Here is a 27,359-nt window from a genome sequence, read left to right on the forward strand (position 1 = left end):
TGACTCCTTAATTACACTTTTACTGCAAGGTGATTAATGTTCAATATGTGATACTCTGTTTAAATAAGTCGCTTATTAACACCTTTAATATGTTTTAATTTTTTTTCCCCTTTTTTTTCCCTCCCCCCCTTGCCTCTCGCCGGGCTGGCGGCGGGAGGGGCTGTGCAGCACTAGGTGGAGCTCTGATATTAGGCATGGGTGCGCCTGCCTGGCACCCATGGGTGAGCCCTGCGGCCCTGCCGTCTCCCAGACGGACCAAATGATGGGGAGCAGGAGGGGGAACCCCCAGCACGGAGGCTCAGCAGCAACAGAAGTGAACGGGGGAGAATGCTGGGAAACCCGCGTTACTTTTTCCTGTGCAAGGTGGTGGTCGTGGGGCGATGGGTGCTGGGTGGGTGAGGGCTCCGCACCCCTGGGGAGGGGCTGCAGCAGCTGAGGGATGCTGGGTGAGAGCTGCTGGCTGCAGCCACACCGGGTTTGGAAGCTCCCATCATGGTCCAGCTCCGTCTGTCCCCTCTGTGGCCACTGGAGATGGCCCATCCCTCCCGTGAGAGACGCAGATGGAACCCCAAGAAATGTGCTGGGGCACAGCAGAGCGCTGAGCAAATGGCGAAAAAACATTTTTTGGTCATTCTGTTAGTTATGAAGGGGCTGATCTGCGGAGAGGTGACAGGTGCTGCTGCTGCGGTCCCTCCACCTGCCCAGACCAGCGCCCGAGTGGAGGTGGGTGAGAAAACCATCTCAAAGATCCATTTTTTGCCTTTGCATACTTGGAGGGGGCTAAACGGGACCCAGGCACTTGCTGCCAGTGGCACCGTTTGGGCAGGTCCGTGGGATGGTGGCACCAGCCCCGTCCCCAGGCACGTGGCACAGGGCGGCTGTGGCAGAGGCTGGGCTGGGTGTCCCCATCGGCTGGGTGTCCCCATCGGCTGGGTGCAGATGGGGCCCTCTGGGTGCCCAGCGCCACACACAGCACCGTGCTGGGTCTGGGAAACCTGATGTATAGATTGTGTATTGCAGCCGAGGCCATCAGGAACGCTGCAGCCGTGTTTGGTGTAGTAGCATCATTTAGCTGGCCTGGAGGGGTAGAACAGGGACCCCAGTTACAGGAATTTGTTTTGCTACTTGAAGCATTATATATGAGAAGAAGACGTGTGTATACACATAAGCTGGGCTTTCAGAAATACAGGGGATTCTCCTCTTTTTTTCTCTTTCTTAAAGCAGCTGGGTTGGAAACACGTACCTTCTGGTTTCCTAAAGAAAACACCAGAGGTGGGAATGGTGCCTGGATCAGGATCAGTGTACCTCCAGCTCTGCTGTCTGCTCCCCGCTGCTCAGCTCTCAAGAGAGAAGAGAGGAACCTTGAGCTCCCCCCTCCCCTCCCACGTGTCATGTTAAAGATCTTTTTTTGCTCCTGCTCATTGTTTGGTTGGGCGCTTGGCTGGTACTCAAAAAAAAAAAGAAATTTCTGTTACTGTCTGAAATGGATTGTATCTCATGATTGCAACTGAATTTCTAAAGTTAAAAAGTCATTTTATTTTATATTGGATTTCTTTTTTTTTTGGAACTATTTTTGCTTGTGCAGTAACAGATGTTTATAAACACACGTTATTATTTGTCATATAAAAGAATGTATTAATGGTAGTAGTATATCCCAGATTGCTTTCCCTGAACATGTACGATTTTACAAGATGCACTTTAAACAAATCTCAACACAATTTGACAAAATCTGTTCTGTTCTACGGCCAAGTCTCAGGTGCGATAATTTCCTTACGAGGCAGCTGGGTGAAGCGTGAGGACACTGGGCAGGCCGGGCACCCCAGCGCACCCGCAGCCTCCCCCTGCTGCAAACCAGCAAGTCCATGTTTGTTCCCAACACGGGAACTCACTTAAGGAAATAAATAGCCGGCGTTGTCATAGAGTCTGGAAATAACGTTGGTGGTTTCTCCTTTGCAGCGCCAACAGTGAAGGTGAAGCATCCCCTGCACTGGAGGGAGAGGTCTGGGTGGTCCAGCCATGTGAGGGATGCTGCGAGGGATGCCACAAGGGATGCCGCGAGGGATGCTGGCTGCCAGCACTGCCCCACTCCCGCTGCAGGTGCAGGTTTGCTGCTCAGGGTTAGTTCCTTCCTCCCGCACTCGTGTGCGTCGGGACAGGGTGCACCAAGCAGGCTGATGCCGTTGTCCCCGGCAGAGGTGCCCCCTGGACCAAGTCCCAGTCCCGCCTCGCGGCATGCTTTTCCTCATCCCTTCTGAGTGCCAGTCGCTGCTTGGCCTCGAGTCTTGTGTTGTGGGACTGGAACCCAGACAGCGGAGGGAAGCTGGAGGGAGGGCAGAGCTGCGCTGGGCAGCGTCCCCTCACCCAGGCACGTTTCCAGCCATCGCTGTTTTGTTTCACGGCTGCTGCTGGGCTTCTCTGAGCTCTGGGCTCCGGTGGCCAGTCTGGCTGTGGTGCTGGTGCCGACAGCATGTCCCTGCCCATGCCTCTGCATTTGCCCTCGGGATGTGCTGGAGGAGCAGGGTCTTGCCTTCAGCTCCTGGGTATATCCAGGGGATGAGCCAACAGCAGCAATGACAGGAGAGCGGCAAAGGGGTGATGGAGAGCAGGGGCTGGGGTGGGGGGCTGGCTGGGGAGGTGCATGCGTAGCAGAGGTGAGCTAATGCTGTGGGATGGAGAAAAGCCCCTGCACCTCCACTGCAACTGGCTCTGCCCCTGGGACTTTGCACAACTCATTTTTGCACAGCCAAGGGGCTGAGGAAGCAAATGCATCTTGGATTATCCATCTCTGAGTTCAGGCCCTGCAACCCTGTCTCCTCTGGGGCAGCCACGCTGTGCACAGAGCTCCACCTGCCCAGCAAAATGCCAGATAAAAAACTTCCAGACCCTTCTGCTGGGGGAAATGCCTGCGCTGCTGCTGCAGGGGAGGTGTGCCCCATGGCCCAGCTCTTGGCTGGCCGGCTGCAGCATCCTCCCCCTCCTGCAGTCCCCCAAATCCCTAAATTGCGATGACAGTCTCTTGGTAAATATAATTTTTTTCCAGTGTATCTCACTTACTTGCAGCGCATCTCATGGCCACCCGCTGCCGTATGTAACACCAGAGCTACGCGTTGTCTACCAGCCGTGTTTAAAGCTGCGAGTTGCTCCAAGGAGCTGTGCGCCTCACGGGGATGCTCATTGTGTCTGAGCAGGTGTCGTTTCTCCTGGGCTGGGGGCCTGATCCTGCCCATGGCTGCCCTCTCCATGGAGCTCGGGGGAGACGGTGCCTGCTCCGGCAGCTGACTCACCAACCTGTCCACCCCACCGCTGTCCCATGCAGAATCACCGAGTTTCTTGTAAATGGCCATGGGAACCTGTGACAGGAAAAAAACCCACTGAAATCCCAGCAAAGCAGGCAGGACTGCACCACGGGCTGGTACCCATGGTGGCCGGGGGATGCTGCCACACATTGGGAATTGAGGACCAGGCTGATCGGTCGGAAAAGCTGGTGCCAAAGCGTACAGGGATGCTGCTGGTGCAGGAGCTGGGGCTGGCTCTGGGCACCGCAGCTCCCCGAGACTCAGGGTGGGTTCACCCCCCCATTTGGGTCATGGGTTCCCAGGGCTTTCTGCATCCCTGCGGGCACAGGATCAGGCCCTGCATCCGCACTGCATTGTGTTACCGCGTGATCTATGGTGTCCGTCAGTGTCGCAACCGTAATACTGAGAGCTCCCGTACACCTTTTTAAAGAACTCCATTTACTGCTACAATGAACACAGGCTGCTCGGCGGAAAAAAAATGGAGACGAGGGGGAGCCTTTTTATTTATATAGACAGCTAAAAAGGACAGCCTCACAAGATATGGCATTTACCCGGCGGACAGGAGCTGCCTTCCTGGGTTGGGTTCCTTCTACTTTATGTCACCTGTTTCGGATCTCTGAATTCCTGCTTGGCATCCCAGTGCAGAGCCGGGGTGGGAAGGGGTGCTCCCGGCAGCCCTGGGGCCAAGCACGCCCTTCTGGGCCAAACTGCCCAAAAGTGCAGCTCCAGGTGTGGGGGGCCTAACTCCCCTTCCCCCTCCTTTTACCTGCCTTCTGCTGCAAGTGGGGTTAATTATTCCTCTTGTATGGAGAAATATTCAAGGGAACTTGTTAAAGAGCTGCTCTGGTTGCAGCTGGGGTGTGTGTGCTAAGAACCACTGCAGAGCTGAATAAAATTGCAGAGAAACAAGTGATTTCTAGATGAACTTCTCCCTTAATTCATCAGTGTGAGCTTCGGAGGAAGCACTCAGGTGCTCTCAGTTATCAGTCTGGTGGGGCTTTTCCTCGGGACCCTCAGTTCCCCCGCCCAGGTTTCAGGTAAGGGTCACTGAAGGTTATAAATGCCTGAAATGCAGATTATCTCCTTGGGTCATTTTATTTCCTACCCTCAGCTTGGAGCCTTCCAAAGGGAAATGAGGTTTGTTGTCTTTGCAGGAGTAGGGGCTGGTGCCCTTGCTACTGGTTTTGTTTTACTGATTTTTCCTCATCTTTTTCTCCTTTCTTCTTGCAAAAAGGTGCTTTAACAGGGATGTGAGGCGTACCCCTGAGACCCCAGCTCCAGCTGCTTTCCTCTTTTTGCCCTGAATCCCTTTACTTTATTAAATAGTTGCCAAGAATTGGGAAGAAACAAATTGGAAAACAGTCGATGTCATTTCTTAAAATTAGCAGTAGCTCCTCTTGATTGAGGCTGGAGGGGACTCTGGGAATAATCTCCCACTAAATGATGCTAACAATTCTATTAATAGAAAATGCCTTGTAAAACCCTGTAAGTGAGGTGATACCTGTGGTTTTCTCTTGCTCTGTGTTTTTTCTGGGCTGGGGGATGTTTGTCAGTTTGGGTTTAGTTTCTCATGTCCTTTGAGTAGTTTGGAAGAGGGAGGAACTTTGCTTCGGCTCAGTCTGTGACAATGCCAAAGCTCTGATAGAGGACTAGCTGCTTAGCTGGGATAAATTGAGATCTCCGTTAATTTCAGTGCTAAATTAGACATTTTCTTAATTGTTTGTCCCATTTTCCACCTCTCTGACAAAAAGGCATCAAACACCCTGGCAGCCCCCTCCCCTGTGCCTCGGTATTTGGGAGCTCATTAGTTCAGAGGGCTGAGCTATACATCATCCAGCATTTCCTAATAGTCTTCTATTTCAGGACTAATTCCTATCAAAAATGAGCTTTTATTGCATTAAATAAAACTTCAGGTAGTTCTGAGAATAATATTTCTCTAATGTTCAAGACCCAGGAAAAGTCTCCAGCCAAGTTGATGCTGTGGAATCATCGTGCAACTACGGACAAGGCAGTGGTGGTGGCTGCAGGTTTCTCTCCCTCACACTTTTTTTATTTTCCAGCTTTGCACCTTTAGTATCATTTTTGCTCTGTAGTTTGAAAGTTTGCTCTGTAATTTCTTCCTGACCCAATGGCACTTGCTTTTATCGGGTGTTCAAGCTGACCCAGGCACGCAGCAAGTGAAGCGTTTGTCTTGGTCGCGTGATGGCACCAAGCTGGCGGTGCCCGGCAGCCAGTGGGGACAAGCTCCGACTGCAGCTGGCATTGCTGCCCTCCTGCCAGGGATGTTCAGCACAGGGTGGCAGAAAGGAACGGGGAGCCCTCGTGTTTGCGTTTTTGTTGTGGGACCATCCCTTGTCAGTGGGGTTGGGGCACCGCAGTGGCATCCCCGGGCTGCTGGTGCTGGGTGAGCTTTTGCTGTGAGCAGAGAGGAAAGGGTTAACCAGGCCAGCGCGCCCTTTCCAAAAGCAGAGAACAAATTTCGGGGGTGCTGAGCTGGGACTTGCAGGAAGCTGTGAGCAAAGGAAGGTCGGCGGGGGGACCCCATCCTGTGCCAACACCAGCAGTGACGAGGCCATCGTAGAGCAAGTCCCCGCTGGGGGTCAGTGACGGCCCCGCTGCGTCCCCTGCCCTGTGCCTGCAGCAAACCCACCCTGTCCCCAAAACCCACCTCTCCTCCTCGCCGAGCCGTGCCCATGGGACACGGGATGGGCAGCACCTCCCCACCGCCTTACAAAACTCCTTTAAAACTTAACAGTGGCCAGTAATGAACCAGCAAAGGTTTATTGCCTATAAAGGATAAAATTAATGTAAGTTATCCTCATAAACTCTCCTGATTTGTGCTGGTCCTTTCTAGTCTGGCTGCGTGTCTCTGACAGCCTGTTCTAAATGGCTAATAGGGAGCTCTTAGGTCTTTACTGGAGTAGGTTAATTAGCAAGTACCAGCCTTGGTGTGGGTGGCATCTTCCGAGGGAGCCCAGGGCGCTGCCGCGGCCAATTCGTCCCATGGCAAAGCAGAGGCACCAATTGCCATTTTAAGAGGCTTCCTCGCTTGGATACAATCTTTGGTAAATCTTTTTTTCTAATGACTGCTGGATCATAACAGGGTTTTTTTCCACTGTCAGTCCAGGCTATGCTCCTGTTCCACCCACCTCTCCCGTGACCGACCAGCGGCGCTGAACTCCCCATCACAGCAATAATTCTTAGGGGGAGAGAAAAAACCCAAATCACACCTCATTTTTTCTCTAGTACGTTAGCTAAAACCAAAATGAGAAATTCAGCAAAAAAAGCACAGAAGACAAATATATAGAGGCATGTACCTCTGACTTATAGTCTGCAGCATGTTTTTACGGTGGTTACTTATTTTCAGTAAATTGATGAGGCTTAAAGGGGAAGCTAAACTTTTAGCCAATATATAGGTGAAATAATATTAAATTCCCATATTAAAGATCATCATTAACCTGTTTGGTTTTTATTGGGCCAACAGTAAACACAACAAGCTGTGAACAGTGTGTTCAATTATTACAATGAATATTCATAACACGCAGGACCTTTTGAGTAAATAAAGAGAAGAAATTGTTTTACGGTGATTGGGAGCTTGATAAGCAAAGCCTGGTCTTTAAATTGAGTGAGCAAAAATGAAATACACCTGCACTGTAAACCCTTGGTTTTGCAGTTGACTTTTATATATATGTATATATTTAGGAAATGAATACACCTCTTACTAAGCACCTTATTAGAGTAATTTGTTTTCAGTGCTGGTACGTTTGGGATAACTTTGGTTTTAAATAGGAAGGGTGTTTGGAGCCTGATGCTGCGGCAGCGTGACTCGTGGTGCAGGCGGCATCACTGATGTGGGGCTGTGGGCTGAAGGGGCGCCTGGAGCCCCTCTTTCTCCCTGCTCCCCAAACCCCCACCTGGGGCAGCAGCTCCAAAGATGTTTTCTGCACTTGCTAGATAATTGGGGAGTTGGTTAAATAAGACGCCACGTAGGGACGGAGTGGAAATCTGCCCAGCTCCCTCCTGGGGGGCAGTGAGAGGTACCGCAGCGGTGCCTGAAGTCCTTTGTCCTCCATTGTGTGTAAGGGCACGTGTATGTTTAACCGGTACAGGAAGATATATGTTATAAAGCTCTCGATACAGACAATAGGATTGGATGCCATAAAGGGACGTGTGACTTGTGAATTAAGAGACTTGGTAACTTGTAGAATGATGGTTTAAAATGACTTTATTTTATAGCTAGTTTCTGCCATCTGAGTGATGTTGCATGTATTGGTTGTATTTATAACTTAATAGCTTTTCTCAATTTTATTATACTTTTTATGATACTTGTGGCTTTATGGTACTTCATAATTTTTCTCAGATTCATTAAATCCGCTTGAGGGTGGAGCTAATGGCAGAGCAGGTAGTGCGTTCCCAGCACCACGGAGCAGCCCGTAATCCCCCTGCAAAGCGCCGGAGCCGGCTTCAGGCTGAGCTCGGGATGTACGAGGTGCGCCCGGGGCTGCGGGTGGCAGAGGGAAGGGATGCAGCAGGTGATGTGGGTGACACTGGCACCCAGCCGCTGCTGGAGGCAGATCGTGGCAGGGCTGGGAGCTGCTGCCTGCCCATGGTCATCCTGCTGGTGAAGGTGACTCCATCCTGGCGGAGAACCACGCAGAGCATGTGGCGGTGCTGAAATGCTGACGCCTCTAGACACCCATTCCCTTTGCAAACACGGGCTGGTGCGTTTGCACCCGGGCTTGGGCTGGGCTGGGAGCTCAGCCTGTGACAGCATGAAAGAAACAGCATCTTTAAGGAGTTTAGGTCACAAAATCCCTGGGGCCAGGTATGGGGGGGCAGCCCATCACAGCCGCACTGGGGGTCCCACCTGGGGACTGGGAGGGGTGGATGCACCTGGCAGGCAAGGAGGCAGCCGGACAGCATTTCTTGTGCTCCTCAGTGTCTTCATGTCACAGGTGACCCTTGTCTGTGGTGGGATTTCTCTTCTGAACCAGTTAAACCAGTCATTGGCTCCCATAAGCCTGGGGCAGGGGGGAGGGAAGTGTTACACTTAAGCCAAGGGTGTATTTTATCAGCTTGGGCTTTGGTGTTGACAAAATTCTGTATAAATCCTCTGATTTCTGCATTAACCTCCAGCTCTGCTGCTGTTTGTTGTAACCTTTCTGGCTTGGGAGATGCCATGTACCAAAAGTGACATTTCTAAGTTTGAGGGCTCTGAATGGTTTTGGTGTTCAGACCACACCCTGCGGTTTGGCTGATGCCAGCCCTTCCTGGCGGGTGACGGCATCTCACTGTGCTCACCGTGACTGTTGGTACAGAAAAAATATCTCTGCAGCTTGTCAGCTCCGGCGTTTCCTTCTGCGCTTGAAACTTGCCCCAGATGATGCTCAGTTTAAGAAAACTTGGGTGTGACTACGTGTGGGCGAAGCAGCGGGAGCCCTGTTGGCACAGCCTGGGCTGGCCGTGGTTTCCTACCGGTGTGACAAGAGGGAGGTGACACTGGGGGCACCTGTCACCAGCCTGACCCAGGCACCTGGCACCCACGGGAACAGCCGGACAGCTTCTTGGGGTGTTTGCAGCTCTCCTGCAATGGGGCTTTCAGTCCTAAAATAGTAGTTTTGGGGACAAAAATAGCAGCGTCTTGTCACTCTGTGGGTTTTTCCCCCTTTCTTTTTAAAAAAACAAAGGCAACCAATCTCGGGAGCCCTCAGATATCAGTACTGCTAAACAAAAATACCATTTTTGTTAGTGCTGAAATAGAGGGCAAGCTGCAGAAAAGCTGCGGGCCCCCGAGGGCAAGCACCATGAATTTGCGGTGCCCACCGAGCCCAGGCGGTGACTGGACCTGGAATCGCCCTCGTGGAGGAGAGACCCTTCCCCCGAGAGGCAAATCACATCGCTTTGATGTATTCCCCATGGATTTGGATTCTTTTGTATAGTTTAAAACAATTTAATTCCAAATCCCACTTTCCGGAAAATGGGAAAAGATGGAGTTGACTTCTCGAAGAAGGTCTGTGTCCCCATGGGAGGCTGGTGGCAGTTTGGGAGGGGAGGGGGACATCGGACCCCCTCACCTTGCCTTCCTCTACCTATTTATGATCCCAAGAGATAACGTGCTACCCAGCTCCGCTGCAGCCTTCATTACAAGCTGTTGGTCTGCGGGACCGCAATGCATTTATAATTTTTATTGTTATATCTTTTAATTTTATTTTGCTTTCCTTGCTGTCTCGGAGAAGGGAAGATAGGAGTCCATATTTATTACAGAGCAAACGATCTACCTCTGCGAATGTATGTATCAGTTAATTTAATCTCACCAGTTTTATTTAAACTGTTTTTCCTTCCTTTCTTTACTTCCCTCCTCCTATTCCCCCCCTCTTCCTCCTCCTCTTGGTGCAAGGTGATCAGTTTGTTTAAAAAAAAAAAAAAAAAGGGAAAAAAAAAAAAAAGGAAAAAAAGGCTGGAAAGTAAAACTATCCCGTGCCTTTTATAATCTGTATTGAAAAGGCTTTTTCTGGTTGCTACGGAATCGCTCTGCCTTTCACTGCTTACGCCTGTGTGCCTCCCGTGGCCCCCGTCTGATTGACATTTACAAATTACCAAGCTGAGAGTGTTCAATCTTTGACCCGTGTGTTTCTATTCAGCAATGAGTGAGATTTGCAAGCATTTTGTCATATAATTACTGCAAATCCCTTGAAAATTTCCACAACAACGCCTAGATGAATGGTAATTTGTGCAGACAGCCGCTGGTGCCTTTACAATACACTAAGATGCAAAACAGTCTAATTTTTTTTTTTTCCCTAAGATTTCTGGGGGGAAAAATGTTCTGCATGTGAGTGTGTTGTAAAATATTTGGATTGTTAGATTTATTTGCTTACACAGCCTATACTTGTGCTGATTTTATTGTATTGACTGTATGCATTTTTTTCCTCCCATTCTACAGTTTTATTGTGCATTGGTCATATGCATACATCACCCGCATTGTTCTCCAGGAAATTTATTCCACCTTTCAGTGTGCTCTTGATAGGACTTATTGCATTACTAGTTAAGTGCTGAGATTTGCTACTACAAAGATTTGAAACAGCCCCTTGTAATGTTTATTTGCCAGACATGGCTGAGATCATATGTTTTCATAACACTCGGAGTACACCTGCATTTCAGCAGCTGGCAGGGTTGGTCCGTGCAGGGTTTGGTCTGTGGGATGGCCTGGGTCCATCTCCAAACTGGGGAGCTGAGGGGGAGAGCATCAAAGACCCAGAAGGAGGTGGATGTCCAACACCTGTTGAAATAATCATATTTATTGATTTATGGCTTACTTATATATATATATCAGTATGGCTGCACGTGCGTCGATGTACACCTGCACGTGTTGGGCAAGCACATCCGGCTATCGACGTTTCACAAATAGTGGCAAAACCACACAAAGTGCGGTGCTTCCCAGGGCTGTGACCTTCCCTGCCCACGGGACACCGCGCATCCCTGGGAAGAGGTACCAGGAATACCGGGGCCAGCGATGGCTGCGGCACCAGCACCTGCGGGCTTCCCCCCCGTGCCGACGCTGTGCCTCGGGGTGCCAGCCAGCACTGTGCTGGCAAGCCCTCGCCAGGGCACGGGAGTTGTGTCTAACCTGGAATGAAGGATTTAGATCTTGGCTGTGGGAATTCCGGATTTCGATCTCTATTTTACAAGAAGCTATTTTTGCCAATGATGTTTTTATGGAGTTTAGTAAGAGTTTGCCTTTGAGCAACACTCTCAATTCATTCAAATCACTGTTTCAGAATTCCCCTACACTGATGCATGTATATGTTTATATTTGTGTGTGTATAGATGTATATATACGCATGCACGCTGCTGAGGCTGTGGCAGTGGGAGTCTTCGCAGGCTTTGGCTCTTAGAGGGGCCCGTGCTCGCTGCCTAGCATGAGAGTTAATGATATAAATTTTGTTGTTCCTTAAAAAGAAAACAGCTTTGCAAGAATCATTTGCATGGTGGGCTTTTTGTGTTTTGATATTGCTTTTGTTTCCTGTCTTCTAATGCTGGCTGGGTCTCTGACCCAGGTGTCACTGGGCAGGGGCAGACGCCTCTGCTTTTCAGTTTATTTAACGCGAGGTCCCTGTGCCCATTGCTGGTGCCATCACCTGGAGAGTTATTCCGGAGGGTACAAAACTAGACGTGTTTACCGAGGTGAGCAGAAATAGGGAGAGGGCTGATGGGGGGTGTGAACCGAGCCAGGGGCTCAGGTGGGTCTCAAGAACCATTCCTGGAGCAGGTTTCCAAGCTGTGCCCGCAGGCAGGAGCCCCCTGGCAGAAGGGTGCTGGTAGTGGGGCTGGCTCGGGCGCTGGAGCCAGGCTGGCACGTGGCCGCACAGCATGGGGTGGCTCGTCCCCCCGCAGCCAGTGCTAGTGCAGAGCGTTTCGATACCTGGAATGAAAAACACATCTAAGTCCCACGTATTATTATTTATTACTACTGTAGTGTTCTCGCCGAGTCAGCCTTGACTGCACTGCAGTATTTTCCTTTTGCTGAGGAATTTCCTCTCTTGTCTTTCCGAGTGATTATCCCAAACCACAGCGAGCAGCAGTAAACCGCGGATTTTAAGCTCTGGGAGCCGTAAATGGTAAATGCCCGTCTGCTTGTTCAAAGCCAGGTTTGCACGTGTGACTTGGGTTTGAGGTATTTTCTTTGGCCACTTTCAAATGCTGCATCCCAGCAAACCGTGGGTTCTGGGAACACAGCAGTGGGGAAAAAAGGGGTGGGATGGGAAGAGACTTGCGTGACATAACGTGCGCAGGATCGTCCGTCTTGAGCTGCTTCGCAAGAGCGCGGGCGAGCGACGTGCGCCGGGTCACCGTGACGGATCGCAGGAAGAGTTCAGGGACTGCAGCATCTGAACAAACCGCTCTTGTCATTAGGTTGGAAATGTAATCTCTGCAAAAGAAGAGGCTATGGTAGACTTAGCAAGATCTGTTCACGTTATGGGAATTTAATGCACCTGGTAGAAACTAACTGCAGGTCATCAGTTTTTATTGGCATAGTGCAGACATGCAGTGTGATGAACTGATCTGGCAAAACATTAACAAAGATAAAAAAAAATAATCCTAGGTCGGTTTTTGTAGCGGGCATCATTGAAATCCGAGCAAATACTACTCTTCAGATACTTGTCTGTTCATCCCCGGTAATTTCTGCTGCTGTGCTGCTGATGTAGATGGTCTTTTATACAGAGTTCGCAGATAAATTTTTGTCTGACACATATCTAGAACTTATATAGTCACCTACTAATTTAAACCAATTTGCCCTAGGTGATGGGTGAATACACTTGAAAATTAAATGGGTCTGATTTAAGCATCCCTTCTCTGAAGCCAAAGATTATATAATTAAATTAAAAGAAAATGTGTTTTATAATAAACTGTATTTCCTCTTGGCAAAATCCAATTTTGAAACAAGATTGTAATATCATATCTAAAAATGTTTTCCCATGGGTATTACCAGTCTATTTCATTTAATTGTTTTCACCCATCATATTATGAGCTTTCAAAGTAGTGGAATAAGTGTGGTTTTTACAAAGAACAAGGGAGGAAATGGCAGGGAGAGGGAAGGCTGGCTCCTTTCCCAGGAGGGTCTCCTGCAGGACCGGGGGGGACACCCCCCACCTGCCCCCGGCTGTCGGCTCCTCACCCAGGGTGGTGGTGGGTGATGCTGGGGCTGGCGCAGACAGAGTCTTATAGCTCAGGTCAGAGCCCAATGGCCATGAGGCCCTTTGGGTAAACCTGGATTTTGGGGACCTGTGACTGACCCTTGGCATCCCGGGTTTTCCTTCTGTGGTGAAGCTCTGGGGTAAGAGGAAGCTCAATGAGCCGTACTGTAAAGATTTTGCACTTAAGGAGAAAATATTTAACACTGGGTTTGAGCTGCTGGGAGCGCTCCTTCACCAGCACGCCCGTTCGTGTCAAGGCACAGGGGTTTGGTAATGCCGCGGATTTCCCTGGGTGTTCCCCAGCACATGGATGAGCGGGATCAGGCCCCCAGGGTGAGAGGGACCTGTTGTAGGGCCGGCAGCTCCTTGGGAGGGATCCCCATGGGTACCACAGCCATCCTGCATCCCACCAACTGCTCCAGCCTTGGGGGAGGGCAAATGCCACATAAATGCAGGGTATGTTTCAAGTGAAATATGAGCCAATTCCACCCTTAATTAATATACTCATTTTCTTCTATATACTTTTATCTGTTCATCTATTGTTCCAGCACAGTGACAGCACTGTACAGGGAGATAGGTATCACTTTCAGTCTTGCACATCTAATCGATGCAGCTGACGATAATTTTGAGCCAAGATGATGGTGGCTTAGATGCTTCCAATTTGGTGTGGATTTCACAAAGTTTGGCAAAATGCTTCAACAAAACAGTAAGAAAAGCTGGAGGTGTGCGGGCAACCTTCGCTGCCCTGCTCCGAGCAAACTCCACCATCGCTGCTGGCTTTGCTCTGCCGAGGGGCTGGGAGGTACCGAGAGATGGGGCCAGAGAGCGGCATCTCCGTGTCTCCGCTCCTCGTGGGTCCCCACTGGACCCATTTATTTCCTAGATGGGAATGGGCCTATTTATTATAACCAGTGATACGTTAATCATGGGCAGAGGAGTCGGAAACAGGCCCAGCAACAATAAGCGAAAGTGTCTGCGTGAGAGCTCAGCGTGAACCCTGCCCTGCTCTCACTGTGAAAGCAAACACCCGTCTGCTGCGAGAGTGGTCACAGGTGCCCTCACCTCCCTCATCTCACCTCTTGGCTTTTTTTCTTTTTAAAACCTTGATTCTGTTCTTAAGTTTTTTTTAATTATTTTTATTTTTTTTTTGCCCAGGGGTGGATGCCCCAACAGCGTAGGGCTTTCCTCCGGGAGGGGCATCCCTGGTGCCCTGGTTCTGCAGCCGCTGTGGGGTTTCCTTGGCAGCTTTGAGCATCCTCAGCATGGCAGGCAGGACCAGGGCAGCGGGGCACGACCGCCTTGCCCTTCTGTACCTTACCCCCATCAAAGCAAACTAATCTGCTCTTCTGCTGGAAAAACTTCCCAGGGCTTGTTGACTTTTTAATGTAGGGGGTTACAGGGGTGCCCCACACCTCAGGAACCACGGAAGCGGTGCCAGCTGCTTGGTGATGTCCTGGGTGCCCACCGTCACCTGGGGCCCCCCTAGATCACATTCAGGGAGCTGTGCTGAGCAGGGCTTCCCGGGGTCTGCGGCACTCGGCGGCCTCATTAAATCCTTCAGAGCCTTTATCAGGGACAAAAGCGTCGACTTTCTGGGAAAACGTTGATTAAAGTAACAGTGAGCAGGAGTTGAAAGGCTAATATTATCAGTTTTAGCTCGCTGGGGTGGTGTTTGCCTGAGGTAAAACAATCTTGCAGCGGAGCGCGGTGATAAGTGATGCTGTGCCTGAGCCAGCCGGGCTGTACGAGGACGTGGCACGGGCACCCGGGGGCATCGGGCTGCGGAGGGGAAGGATGGGGGTATTTAGACGGGAAGGGTTTTCTGTGGGCGTTCGGCTGCTGTCAGCCATTTTAGGTTTCTGAATCCTATTTCCCTGGTGCTTCCAAGAGAAGCTTTTGGGGGAGTCCCCAGCTAAAACTCAAATTTGCATTTAAATGGAGAATTTTTTTTTTTTTTTAATGAGCACGATGCATGGGAGACTAAGACTATTAGGTTTCCTTGTGGGAGAGTGCAGAATTCTCTCACCTTTTACATCCCACCCCCTCCCCAACTCCTTTAATGTACACTTTAAATTAGACATTAAAAAAAAGGAATAGTGCGTCTTTAAGGAGAATATAATCATAAACAAATAAGTCTCGTTGCCCTTGCAGCAGAACTAATCTTCCCTCAGCTGAGCTGTGATATAGATCAGTAACAAGAGCCACGCGCAGGGGGTTCCTTTGAAATGCATAATACCTCCTCGTATAAATTGGAGTTGGTGTGATGGAGCTGTGAGATGACATATTGTGGCATGACCCCTCTCTACTGATTGTGGGTGAACCCTGCAAAGGTAAATCTAACACGGCGCACACATCAGACAATTTCATTTTCATCACCCAGGGACAAAAACATAGCAACAGAATCTTTTCAAATGATAATCTGCATGCTAGGCGGAATATTTTTCCTTTCCTGCCCTCCTTTTTTTTTTTTCTTCTTTTTTTTTTTTTTTTTTGCATGTTCAATTCATGGTGCAGGTGAAAGGAATTATAAATTGCTTCCAAAGTTCATTCATTCCCTTCTCATTCTTCCCTTTCTTTTCCTCCTTCTGCTTTTGTTCTCTCTCCCCCTTTTTCTTCTTCCCTTTCTCCTGCCTTTGTCTCCTTCTCTTTTGCTTTTTATCTTACCTCTCCCTCTTATGTTTATTTTTTCTCTTATTTTATCTTTTCTTTTTTCTTCTTCTTCCTCTTTTTGTCTTTTATTCTATTCTTTTTTTTTCCCTCTCTCCCCCTCCTTTTTTCTCCACCCCCCCTTTTTTTCCCTTCCCCCCCCGCCTCTTTTTTTGGTGTGGGTTTTTTTTTTTTTTTTCTTTCTCCATCTAAAAGTTTGGCTATGTGTGTGTGTGTAACTGATTCATTCTTCTCATCCCCTCAGGGACATTCCAGTAATAATGATTTATAGGAGTTCAAAAAACTGTGCTCTTGCTGTTACCAACTAATATCCCTCCTACTCTCCAAAAAGGGAGTTTTCTTGTAGAAGATCTCTCTGTACAAAACCTTCTCCCCTGCTTCTCTCTGCTCCCCCCTTCACCTTCATGTGCTTTTCCATTCGAGTATTAGGAGTAATCATGCAGTTTGCATCATGCTGACCAGGAATATATAGTCCTGCAACACCATATCTCATCTAGAACTAGTTACAGTTGACTAAAATGATGCTATAGCTGGTCTTTGTTCTTGTCTCCAGCGGTTTTGTGTTAGGCTCTATTCTTTTGAGGCTAAGAACGGTTTAGAAAAATCCCCTTTAATGTGAAATCTCTAATTTAACTTAAACCATTCCCCTTCACAAATCAAGGTGTGTTTGCAAACCATACGCAGCCACCAGGTGAGATGTGAATTGTCACTCTGCATCCAAGAGGCGCAGCCGGTGGTTTGTGTAAACCCGATGGCTTTGTGGTGGTGGTGGCTCCGCTGCCTTTGCTGGGGCTGAGGCGCCCTGGTGCCACCGGGCTGGTGCTGGCATGGAGCTCACGGGGGCCGGGGCAGCGCTGGTGCTCGGCAGCCCCGCAGGCACTGCCTCCAGCAGGCACAGCCCGCTGGGCTCCTGTGGCAGACAATCGCGTTCAATATCAAACCAGCCAAACACATTACACCGAGCGGCGTGTGCCAGGACAGGTTCAGGAGTGACCTGCAAAGCCCTGGTGAAGAGGTGCCAGTTGTAGTGCAGAGTACTCTTGTCCAGCCATTTTTTACTACTACTATTTTTATTCATTAGTTGCTCTGTTCGTCCGCATGCCAGCAGTGGCTTGGGCTGGCCCTCTGTGGAAGCGGCTGCCATGCTCTGGGCCATCCTATCCTCCATGTAGCAACTGCAAGGTGCTGGGGACAGTTCTGCAGGGACCGCTGGTGTCTCTTGTCTTCTCCCTGTGGGATAATTGCTGGTACAGGCAGAGCAGTTCTGGGGGTGGCACAGGGTGGGCATCGCGCTGGGTGTCCGGCTGCCTTCCTGTGCTGTGCCCCCCCACTTGGCTGCGGGGAAGCCCAGCCCTGGAGGGCGCAGGGCAGGGACCTGGGTGCTTGGTCCTCTCATGGCTTTTGGGACAGCCCCATTACTGACTTGTCTGTGCCTTGGTTTCCTCACCACTATAGTATATTCCTGGGATATCTTCATTTTAATTTACAAAGTGATGCAAAGAGCTTAGTGATCTCAGACGCCACAAGCTCTTACCCCCTTGAGGAGGAGTTTTGCAGGCACAGGGAGACACCAGTCCCACTTCGAAAGAAAAAATGGACAGAGCACGTAGATTTTTGCTGCATTTTGCATAACTGCCCTTACAATTAAATAACCCCACCCCAGCCAGCATCAACAGCACAGCGGGAAGGCTTAAATCTGCTCACAGATTAGGGCCATCATGGGCCCGTAATCCCATCACTGCCTCCTCGTCCCTGATGCCGAGTGACACAGCTATTGTACGCGTAAGGGAGTGACACAGAGATGAGTTTGTCGGTTCCACCTAGTGTGATTGCCATTTTCTCCTCGCAGAGGAGAGGAATGAAATTGAAGGAGAAAAGGTCAGAAAGCCCTGGTCATCCTCTCCCCTTCTCCCAAATCACTTGTTCCTCTGGATGGAAACAAGAAATGACAGGTTCCCGTGCCACTTGGGATGCAGGCAGCCCAGAGTAAAACAAAAAGGAAAGCCGGTTGGAGTAGGGGTGGATAGCAATGAATGTAGCCTGTTAATAATGCATTTCAAAGGCACGGGATCCTGGTTATTGTTCATGGCAACTGCTAACACCAAAGTGGCAGTGACAAGTTCTTTGATTAGAAAGAGGTCCCCACCACCTCCTCCCTCCTGCCCCTGTGGAAGGGTTTGTGGAAAGCACCACCCTCTGCCTAAAATCCCCGCTGAATGCTGCTGCGGCATGGGTGTGCGTGTCAGTTGGGGAAATGGCTTTTTCTTGTCTTCTGTTTCCACTTTGGTGCGGAAATGTCTCAGCTCAGGTCCAGGAGAATCTCAGCCTGAGAGCACTTTTTGCTGGTTTTTCCCCTTCTTTTCCTCATTCCTCACAATTTTTTCAAAGGAGGAACCATAATGATACCATCTATCCTCCTCCTAATTTCAGTGCACATTGGCACACACCTTTTAAATCTCAGGGCATGGGTTAACCATTGAAAGCCAATGCAATCAGTGACGGTATCCCTGAGTAGCCATTGACCATACTCTGGGCAACCTCCACTACCCAGGTGGCTGGCCCTGGGACAGTGCTGGGAGCCGTGCGAAGGAGGTGGGGAGCACTGCCAGGTCATGTTTTCTCAGGTGGAGATTTAATCTTGGTGGTGTTTGTGTCATTTGTGGTTATTTGCTTTAATTGTTGGATAATTGTTCATTCTGTCTACATATATTTTGAGAATGTGCAAGAGGAGGTGGTAAAAACTCCTGGAAAAGAAGTAGCTGCACCCACTGTGTTTGGGAGGTGTGGGCTGAGGCAGCATTTGTGTCCTCCTGTCTACAAACTACCCTGCCCAGTTCTTCATGTTGACTGCCCCGAAGTTATCCCTTGTGTAAAGAGCACCTCACCAATGTGCTTTCCAAAGTAAGAAGCATAATCAGTTTGGACTGTTCCCTGTTAATTGTTTTTCTATTTTTATGCAAACAAGAAAATCCTCATGTGAATCTTCTAAAATATATTATTTTACAACCAAGTGCTTTTATTTGGGTTTCAGGGAGAAAGCACTGCTCTGCGAAGACCAGAGAGCTTCACCATCAGAGAAACCTGCACCAGCAGCCTGAATCCTGCAGCCATGCTGATGTGAGCAGATGTCCATAGGGATGGTGCAGAGGACACGTGCACATGGAGGGATGCGGTGTGCAGAGCCCCGTCACAAGTGCTGGCAGGGCAACGGGGGCAATCAGGTGTTTCACAGGGAGCACTGGGGCGGCTTTGCAGGTGCTGAGCCACTTTGCTACCACACCTCCAGGGGCAAAATGGAAATAAGAATGCTCAGAGCATTGGTACACATGGGCTTGTTCCTGAGGTCCTGCCTGTACCATGGGTAGAGGGTCTGGCTGGAAACCCCAGCTCAAACAGGCTGTTATTTGAGGCTGGAGCAGCAAATGCAGAGCTCTTCAAATGGAGAAAGGCAACCTGAGGTGGAAGAGGTGAGGCCTAATGCCACAGGTCTGCAGGACCTCGTCGCAAAACAGGATGGAGAAGGAGATGATGACAGGTACGGGAGTTGAAAAGAAGTTGCTGTGGGATTGCCTCCATTGAGGCAGGCAAGAAAACCCAGCTCTGTAATCCCTCACCTAGCTGCAAAGCTATCCAGAAAATTATCTTCTTTTAATCGTATTTTTACTTATAACTCTTCCCCAGGTCCCTCTGGGATGTCTTTAATAGGTTGCATGGGGTTTTTTTCCTTGCTTTCTGTTTGTTGAGAAAAGAAACTTTTTCACAGGAAGCATGGGGAAAAAAATCCTGCCTTTTTCTGGTGGAAAAATAAGTGCCTGTTTTGTTCATCTCTATTTCTGTGTAAATAGCATTGTTAAGAAGAGAAACTGTGCCTGGGGTGTGCAGAATCTTACCTGTTTCATAGACAAAAAACATGACTGACAGCATGAGTTCAATGATTTTACTGCATTCTGAGTCAGAGAGGAAAATGCAGAAATAGGAGAAAGAGAAATGCACACTGTCCAGGTGGAAACTGTTTTCCCAGCATCATGATTTTTCCTGAGAACTGAAATCAGCAGACATGTGGGCTGGAAGGACATGGGTTTGCAGTTGGCAAGCTGGGGCTAAAATACTCACAGATGTAAGTAATAAAGCCTGCGCTATGTTTAGAAGAACAGCATAAAAAGTTACCAGCAACAAACCAAGGGACAGGCTCCCTCTCCTCAGTGGTGGTGGCCAGTGGCTCGGTGGGGTACCTGAGCCTGGGCAGGTTTGAGGTTTGCTTCCTTGGCTCAGCTGCAGGCAGAGGCTGTCTGCTTGAGTGGGTTTGCAGAGGAGGCTGATGCCAGGCTCTGGGAGATGCCATGGGATGCTTCTGCTTTGAGTTCATTTGCTCCTGGTGAATGCTTGATTTCTCCTCTTTGTTCCAGACTCGGTAGATGTAGTGGCTGGAGGGGCCTTCTGTAGGTGTTTCTATCTGGTTTTAAATGAAGTGAAAGAAGAGGCAACAGCAAATACAATTCAGATCGGATGTAAGAAAAACACTTCTTTAATGACAGTGACCAAGCTCTGGAAGAGATGCCTGGAGGTGTGAGGAATCTCCATCCTTGGAGAGTTTTAAAATTCACCTGAAGAAGGCCTTGAGCAGCCAGATCATCCTTGAGGCCACTGACTTTCTGCAGGAGCACTGTCTGTGCAGGAGATCAGGCTTTGGAAGGTGATTTACAGCTGAGTAATTTGGCAGAGTGCTGCTAATGTGCAACTGTGCTAAAGCCACTCATGGGAAGCCATGTTGGCTGCAACACAGTTTTTGGGCTCTTTTGCAGGCAGCCTTGCTGGTGCGGACAGGATCAGATGCCACCCAGTACCTCCACACGCTCACCATCCACCTCGGACATGAGCAGCGCAGTCCTTCCCTTGCTGGCGAAGGTGGATGAAGCCCATGGGTGAAGCTCTGTGTTTGGAGCTAAGCATTTGCTCAGGTGTGTTTTTCTTTTTGAGATCAAGATGCCTTCCAGATGCCTTTATTCAATGCCCAGACTTTATGGTGTTGGTTTCTTGACCAAAGCCAGACTAAACCAGAGCTGCTGACCTGCGGCTGCCTGCAGTACAAACCCAGCAGCGAACGTGCCTGAGCTATCAGAGGTCTCCGTGGCAGGTCTGCTCTACAGGCAGGAACTTTTCAACCACTGAGCCCTCCTCTCCCTGCGTGCTGCTATTTCCATGCTAAGCTGTACGGTTATAGATTTTAAGATAAGGTGCTTTTGTTTCCCAGTTCTGAGTTACCATTTGAAACTGATATGACAGGCCTAAGGCTAGTATAGATATTTGTTACAAGTTCCCATTTCGCAGACGTGTCACCAGTCAAATAGCCTTCCTCCGTCTGAGCCTATTTACTCTCTCGAGGATCTATTTTTAAAAGTTATTAGCAGATTACTGTTTTTCTATCAACCTCAGGCACCATTCTCCCAAAGATACTATTGTACTTTAACAAGGTGCATTTGATAATCCTCAGATAAAGGCATTGAAAATGGGGGGTGGGGGGAGAAGCTCTTGCACTGATTTATCTAAGGGACATGGGCTAGAAAAGGGTTAAACATACTCATGTTTCTAAATGGCTGAACTACTGTATGTTGTAGTTTTCAACTGCAAATCATCTTTAATAGCAGACATCACGGGATGGCTCATTACATTAAGCTATTTTTCATGCTATCTCCTGTAATATCCTTTAATCCAATGCGTTTCAAATCACCTCAGGCTAAAATAAGAGACATAGCGATGTAATAGCCTAGTGTATTAGTGGGTTAATTGCCCTGTTGTACTCTCTAGTAGATATCTCTGGAATGAGTTCTATATTAATTGTAAATTGCTTAATACATTTAACTCCTTGAGCAGCTTGGTCCTCTGCTATGTCTTTAATGAATGAGAAAACTTCTGAGTTGTAAATAGTTGTTTTCTGGTGGCCAGCACCGCAGGGTGCCTGGCCTTTCCCAGGTGAGCACTAAGCACGCACATCATCCGCTCTGCACTCAGGAAGAGTCATCCCAGAGCACTAAAGAGAAATTATTGCTTCTTCCTGGAAGCTGCAAAGTTCTGCCCCAGCCCTGCAGCCTGCAAAGCCACAGAGCAGAGACTTGCTCGGAGGGTGGTCAGTGGCCAGCTTCTACATCACGATCTGCAGAGGTGCAGTGCATTACACTGTGGCTATCCCCAAACTGGACAATCAGAGATGCTGTGTGGGTGGGTGGGGGTGATGGGAAGGTTTAAATAATACATAAGATTTCAAGCTTTCATCTTGCTAGTGCTGTGGCCAGAAAGGGAAGACGAATGAAATGCTCTGCAGCTCTGTCAGAGGATGCAGCAGCGGGTCACTGACACATACGGCTCTCAAAGTATTGCCCATAATGTGCAGTAGCTAGTTTTCTAAAATTACTTTTGCAGCAGTAGGCAGACATGTCCACAGATTTGCAGTCGCTTTTCTGAAGATTGAAACATAAGTGTCACCGGGCTACTGGAGGGTAATGTCACTAATTTCTTTGGATTGCTCCCAGTTTGTGTCGGGGGGTGGAAGAAGGAGCAGGCACAGCGAAGGCTGGAGGGGTTTGTATAATTTGCAGGTGAGACGTTTATTTATTTCTTCTGGGAAATTCTGGTTTCTAAAAATCCTGGCAAAAATGTTACTGTCGATTTAAAGGAAAGGCACAGAGGAGGAATGCTGAAAAACTCCTTGCTTTGACAATTTAGAAGAAACTCTTTCCTGAAGTGCCACCTATTGCTTAAAACCAGCAGTGTCGCAGCAGCGGTGGTACGGAGCCCGCAGGTCAGCGGTCTGGATTTAACCTATGTGACTCAAAGTCCCGTCCACCTGATCTACCTGACCTGAACTGTGCAGCTCAGTCTGCTCCCCGGTGCGATGTGGCCATGCCGCAGCAGACTGGCTGTGTTACGGATCTCTTTTCTACATCTTCCATCTGAGATAAATATACTACTCATAAAGATGTAATTCAGGAAGCCTTTCATAACACACTTAACTTTAAACATCCGCTCAAGATCCAGTACTTTTAACAGAGCAGTGTTTAATACTCCTTTCAGCTGAAGTGTTTAACAGAACAGATGCTTTGCTTTTGCTTTGTAACAGGGGGGCTCACACAGGTCTTTCCCATGCTGGCCTCCCTGTGCTCCTTCTGATGGAGAGCCTGAGCAGGCAGGCAAAGGGGTGTGCGTGTACCATTCCTGCATTGGGGTGGGAAACACAGTGTAACACAGGCTTTCACCCCTGCAAGCTTTCTGGAAGTTTTCCTGATGGTACTTCCATGCAGATCTCGGAGGTGAGGGTGCAGTATAGCTCCACTGTCTGTGAGGAGAGATGCGACATCACTCGCTGCCATCACATATGGAAGCTCAGAGATTTAAATTTGGATTTTCTGAGCTACCCTGCACTGTCTCGGACTCCTGCACACATGCACACACAGAGAGATAAGATTATTATTAATACTCATAAAATTCCCATAACTTCATATATGATTACTGCATATTATAACACCCAAGTAGAAATTTCCACTGCTAATTAGAGAAGGCTAATACTAAACTCTCATAGGCGGAGATTTGTTTGGAAATTAAGCCTCAGTAATGCTATTTGTCCTTTGCAGCGAAGCCATGGAACGGGGAGATGATGAAGTGGGCTCCCTGTGCTTGCCCGGAGGAAAGCTGGCAGCGGGCAAGGAGCACGGACTCTTGCTCAGATGAAGTCAGCTAGCAATTACCCTGGAAATCAGCATCTCCTTCAGTCACCTTTGTTACAAATGCAGCATAACCGAAAGGTTGCCTCATTCCAGTGCCATTGAGGCATTATTTTTTTTTTTTTTTTGCTGTAAGGTAACTGTACTGACTTCAGTGGAATTACTTCTGATTTATACCTTGGGAAGTGAGAGAGGAGCCAGACACATCGGGTAATTCTGCTCCAGTATTGCCTGTACCCATTAACAATTCCTTGCATTTACATGAATAGTTGGTTTGGGCTAAAATAAATATCATCCCTCTGGTTTAAAACATAATGCAAAGATATTTGTGAGACAATCTGAATGAAAATTTCGTAACTTGTAGAGGAACATTTCTGTGAAACTAGGGAGCCAGTTGTTCTTCGAAGGAAAGACTCAAACTGCTTAGACTGCTGGAAAAAAAAATCCATCAAGTAATTCTCTATCTATAAAATAGGTGGTAATGCAATCTGAGCTTAATTTTGATGGCACACTGTACTTCATAACAGTGACAACACCTTAAAAAATGTAATGAAAAGGCCTGATTTATTACTGAAATAATCCATTTAGCACTCCAATAAATAAAGGGAGAAAATACAACCAATGTTTCGGCAGAAGGGAAAAAAAAAGAAAAGAGAGAAAAATTGCAATGCATAGCAGTTTTCCGTAAATGCATCCAGAGACTGTGGCCACATGTTTTGGGGTTGTTTATTTTTCTGAAGACAAATATAAATTCAAAGTTAATTTGAGATTTAGGCCTGATGGATGTCCACTCTGCATTTTGATGTACTTTTAAAAACAGCAGCCCTGTGACTCAGTAAGACGAGGACCGGATTTGACTGACGAAGGGGAGGAGAAAATGCTAACTTACTGCCTTACAAATATTTGATTTTGAATATGCTCTCATAGCCGTTATTAAGTGCAAAGCAAACATATTTTCGCCTCATGCCAAATTTGTTTTAATAACATGACGTTACTTCTGCAAATGTCAGCTCCAGCCTCTCTCCATTTCAGTGGCACTTGGCCCACAGTGAAGACTGGCAGGTTTTATACTCCCTCTACATCACTTCTATTAATCTGTTTAATATGCTACAGGACCTGGCAGTGGCAATGACAGTAAAAGCAATAAAATCCTCACGTGGCAGATGTTTGCATTCAGGTACAGTGTCCTGAATGGCATGCTGGAGAGATGAGCTGCCATTTCTCTATAGATGAAGAAAAACTTTCCAACACAGAAACCATTTGGCAGAATGAGTTGACTGAGGAGGATGCTGGACTCTGATAGCAAAAGTTTTAAGGCCACGCTGGACCAAGTCTTGAGGAAGGATGCAAGAATGATGTGAGTGTGGCTCCACAGAGTCTGCTGCTGTCAGCTGGGAATGGTGTTAGTGGTAACAGCTGTGGTAAAGGGGTTCTGCACATCCCCAGCACTGTGGATGACATAAAGCCATGGCTCAATAACACCCTCCTCCTGGCTGTTCTGGGGGCCAGACCGAGAGGTGTTGGCTGAACCTCAGCACACACGAGGATGTGTTGTGTCCCCGTCTCCCAGCCCGGGTCTCTTGGTGTTTGCATCAGCTAGTGCTGCATGCCACTTCTGCAATCTTAAAATGAATGGCAAGCACTACCAGTGAAAAAATTAGGGGAGAAAAAGGAGCAAACTGCTGCCATGTGGCCCTTTTTGGGGGGATATTTTGCTGTGTGGCCTCGGAGCATCCTCCATTGGTGGCTTTGTCCCTTGTGCCCGTGTCTCAGGCAGCCGAGGCTGGAGGAATGGCTCCAGTGCCTGCATCCCGCTGCGCCCTGCCCAGCCCTAATTGGCCTGTTTGTTTTGCTATAAGTGATTCCTGCCTGTCTTGGGGTGGATTGTTTTTCACACCATTAAATGAAGTTCTGCTGTATTGATCCCTGTTTTTCCAATTTGAAGCCTGAAAAGTGATGAAGACATTTTCTTGTTTTCTCATGTACTTTTCCCTCAGTTCATTTAGGTGACCTGTCTTTAGTTCCTTGCTCTGCTCGCTGTAATTGCTTCTTCAGAGTAATGTTACACCGTAAGTGCGGTACTGCAGGCGTGGTATGTTTTTATGGAAGGATGAAGGAAGGCGAGGTTGAAGTCATCAACCAATATTAACTGTGGAAGGTTTGTCACAAATGACATCTCAATAGCAGTGTCTCAGTGTCTCCTGCTGGAGCCTCAGTAAAACAGTGCAGAGGATGAGGGCAGGACCGTGGGACAGCTTTGTCTCTTCAGGCTACTTAGGAGCATGGAAATGCTTTTTTCTTTTTCTTTTTCTTTTTCTTTTTCTTTTTCTTTTTTTTTGCTTAGGAGATGGAAAATGCTGTGGAACATTATTTTCCTTTGGGCATAGATACTGTCATTTGTGTCCTCTTTACCTTTGTGAAAAATCTAAATACGTGAATATTTGCATTAGATTTTGCCAGGGATCTATTTTTGTTTAGTACTAACGTAAGGAGTGGGTGGATTTTTTCCAGAAGAGATCGATATGCGGGTCCTGAACTTACATTTAAGTGGCAAGTTTAATTAAGGAGGGAGCAATGGTTGCTCCAATGCAGCCTCACTTGCAATTAATTAAAGTATGAAGTCTAAACTGAGCCCATACACACAGAGAAGTCTTCTGGTGATTTCAGTAGCCTCCAGACTTGCAGAATTTACTGATGGAAACCAGCGTAGGTGCAGTGAAGCCTGGGGAAAACGTGGGAGGGGAGGCTGTGATTGTTGCCTGTATCTCCGAGCTGTCCCACCGAGCCTGGCACAGTCTGGGACACCGCGGCCACTGAGGGTGGGAACGCAGTACCACTCTGCTGGTTTGCCTCAACGTGTAGGTAGGGGATTTAAAGTTTGACTTACCGAGTGTGTCACAGCAGCATTTTGGGTACCTCTGCACCCACACAGGCTGCCGCCTGGTGTGCTCGTGTCACTCAGAAGCAAGGCAGGTATTCCTGAAACTACAATGCTCCAGAAGATTTTTTTTTTACTCCCAGTCTTTTTAGGTGTTTTTTCTCCCCAGTTCACAGGGAGACATATAAACCAACCTCGTTTTAAGGAACTACTTGTTGCTCGGATTTCTTATGGAAGTGCGTTTTGGTGGTTTTGTAATAAATGCTGGAGCATAGCACTTTATTTTGCTTTTCATTACAGGAAGGGAGTAAAACTCCTGCTAATAAAGAGGCAGAATCAACAACTCCTGTGCAAGGCCGGGGGAATGTGCCCCACCTCTGAGATGCTCCTCCAGGGAGCTCAGCCCTCTCTCTCTCCTTCCCTGCTGTGATGTTGCTTATTAAAGCAGCAGGGGGGTCTGCAAACACCCAGAGTCAAGCACAGCTCAGGTAAGCTCAGGTAACATGCAGGATGAATTTGTTCCCTGATCCTGGAAATAATCCTGTCAAGTGCAAGTGGCTTGTGGGAGGGTCTGGAGGCTGCAGGTGTTTGGAGTGCAGGAAGGCAGCCGTGCACCGGGCCTTTGCAGAATCAGGGCACTAGAGGCAGATCTCAGCACATTCTTATTAGGAAGATGACTAATCTATTTATTTTGTATTGCTGCTATTATTATTATGCACATTAAGTCTGAATTATGTAAGAACTTTACTGCACAAACTGCTTCTGCTTGCTGCAAGCACAAAATAAAGAGGAAAATTCTTTCCTTTGAATATCTTCTGATCTAAATGGGTGGGAAGTGCTGAGAGAGGGGCCTTTCAGGGGCAGGATCTGTCTTCTGTGCTCTTGGCATCTACTATCATGAGGTCTCTGCTCCAACTGGCCTTCCAAAGTGTTATCACAATACCATATAATATATAATGTAGACAAGAGATAGGGAGAGGGATGCAGTAGAAAAATAAATTTGTGCCAATGTATTAGTCCAACAATAGCAAAAAAAAATCAAATGTGCAGTCTGAGAACATACGCATCTGGGGGAAAATCCTGGAAATAATGTCCACTGCATCTGAATGGC

At 48.2% G+C, this 27,359-nt stretch overlaps 1 long non-coding RNA gene across 1 annotated transcript; it reads left to right on the forward strand.

Annotated features, from left to right (window-relative positions):
• The first annotated feature begins 916 nt into the window (after positions 1-916).
• LOC308062754 lies at positions 917-27,359 on the forward strand. The gene is made up of 2 exons (XR_013927670.1): positions 917-2,103; positions 18,687-27,359. It is a non-coding gene; the product is annotated as an uncharacterized lncRNA (long non-coding RNA).

Source organism: Falco punctatus (assembly GCF_963210335.1).
Source record: "Falco punctatus genome assembly, chromosome: 1".
NCBI lineage: Eukaryota > Metazoa > Chordata > Aves > Falconiformes > Falconidae > Falco > Falco punctatus.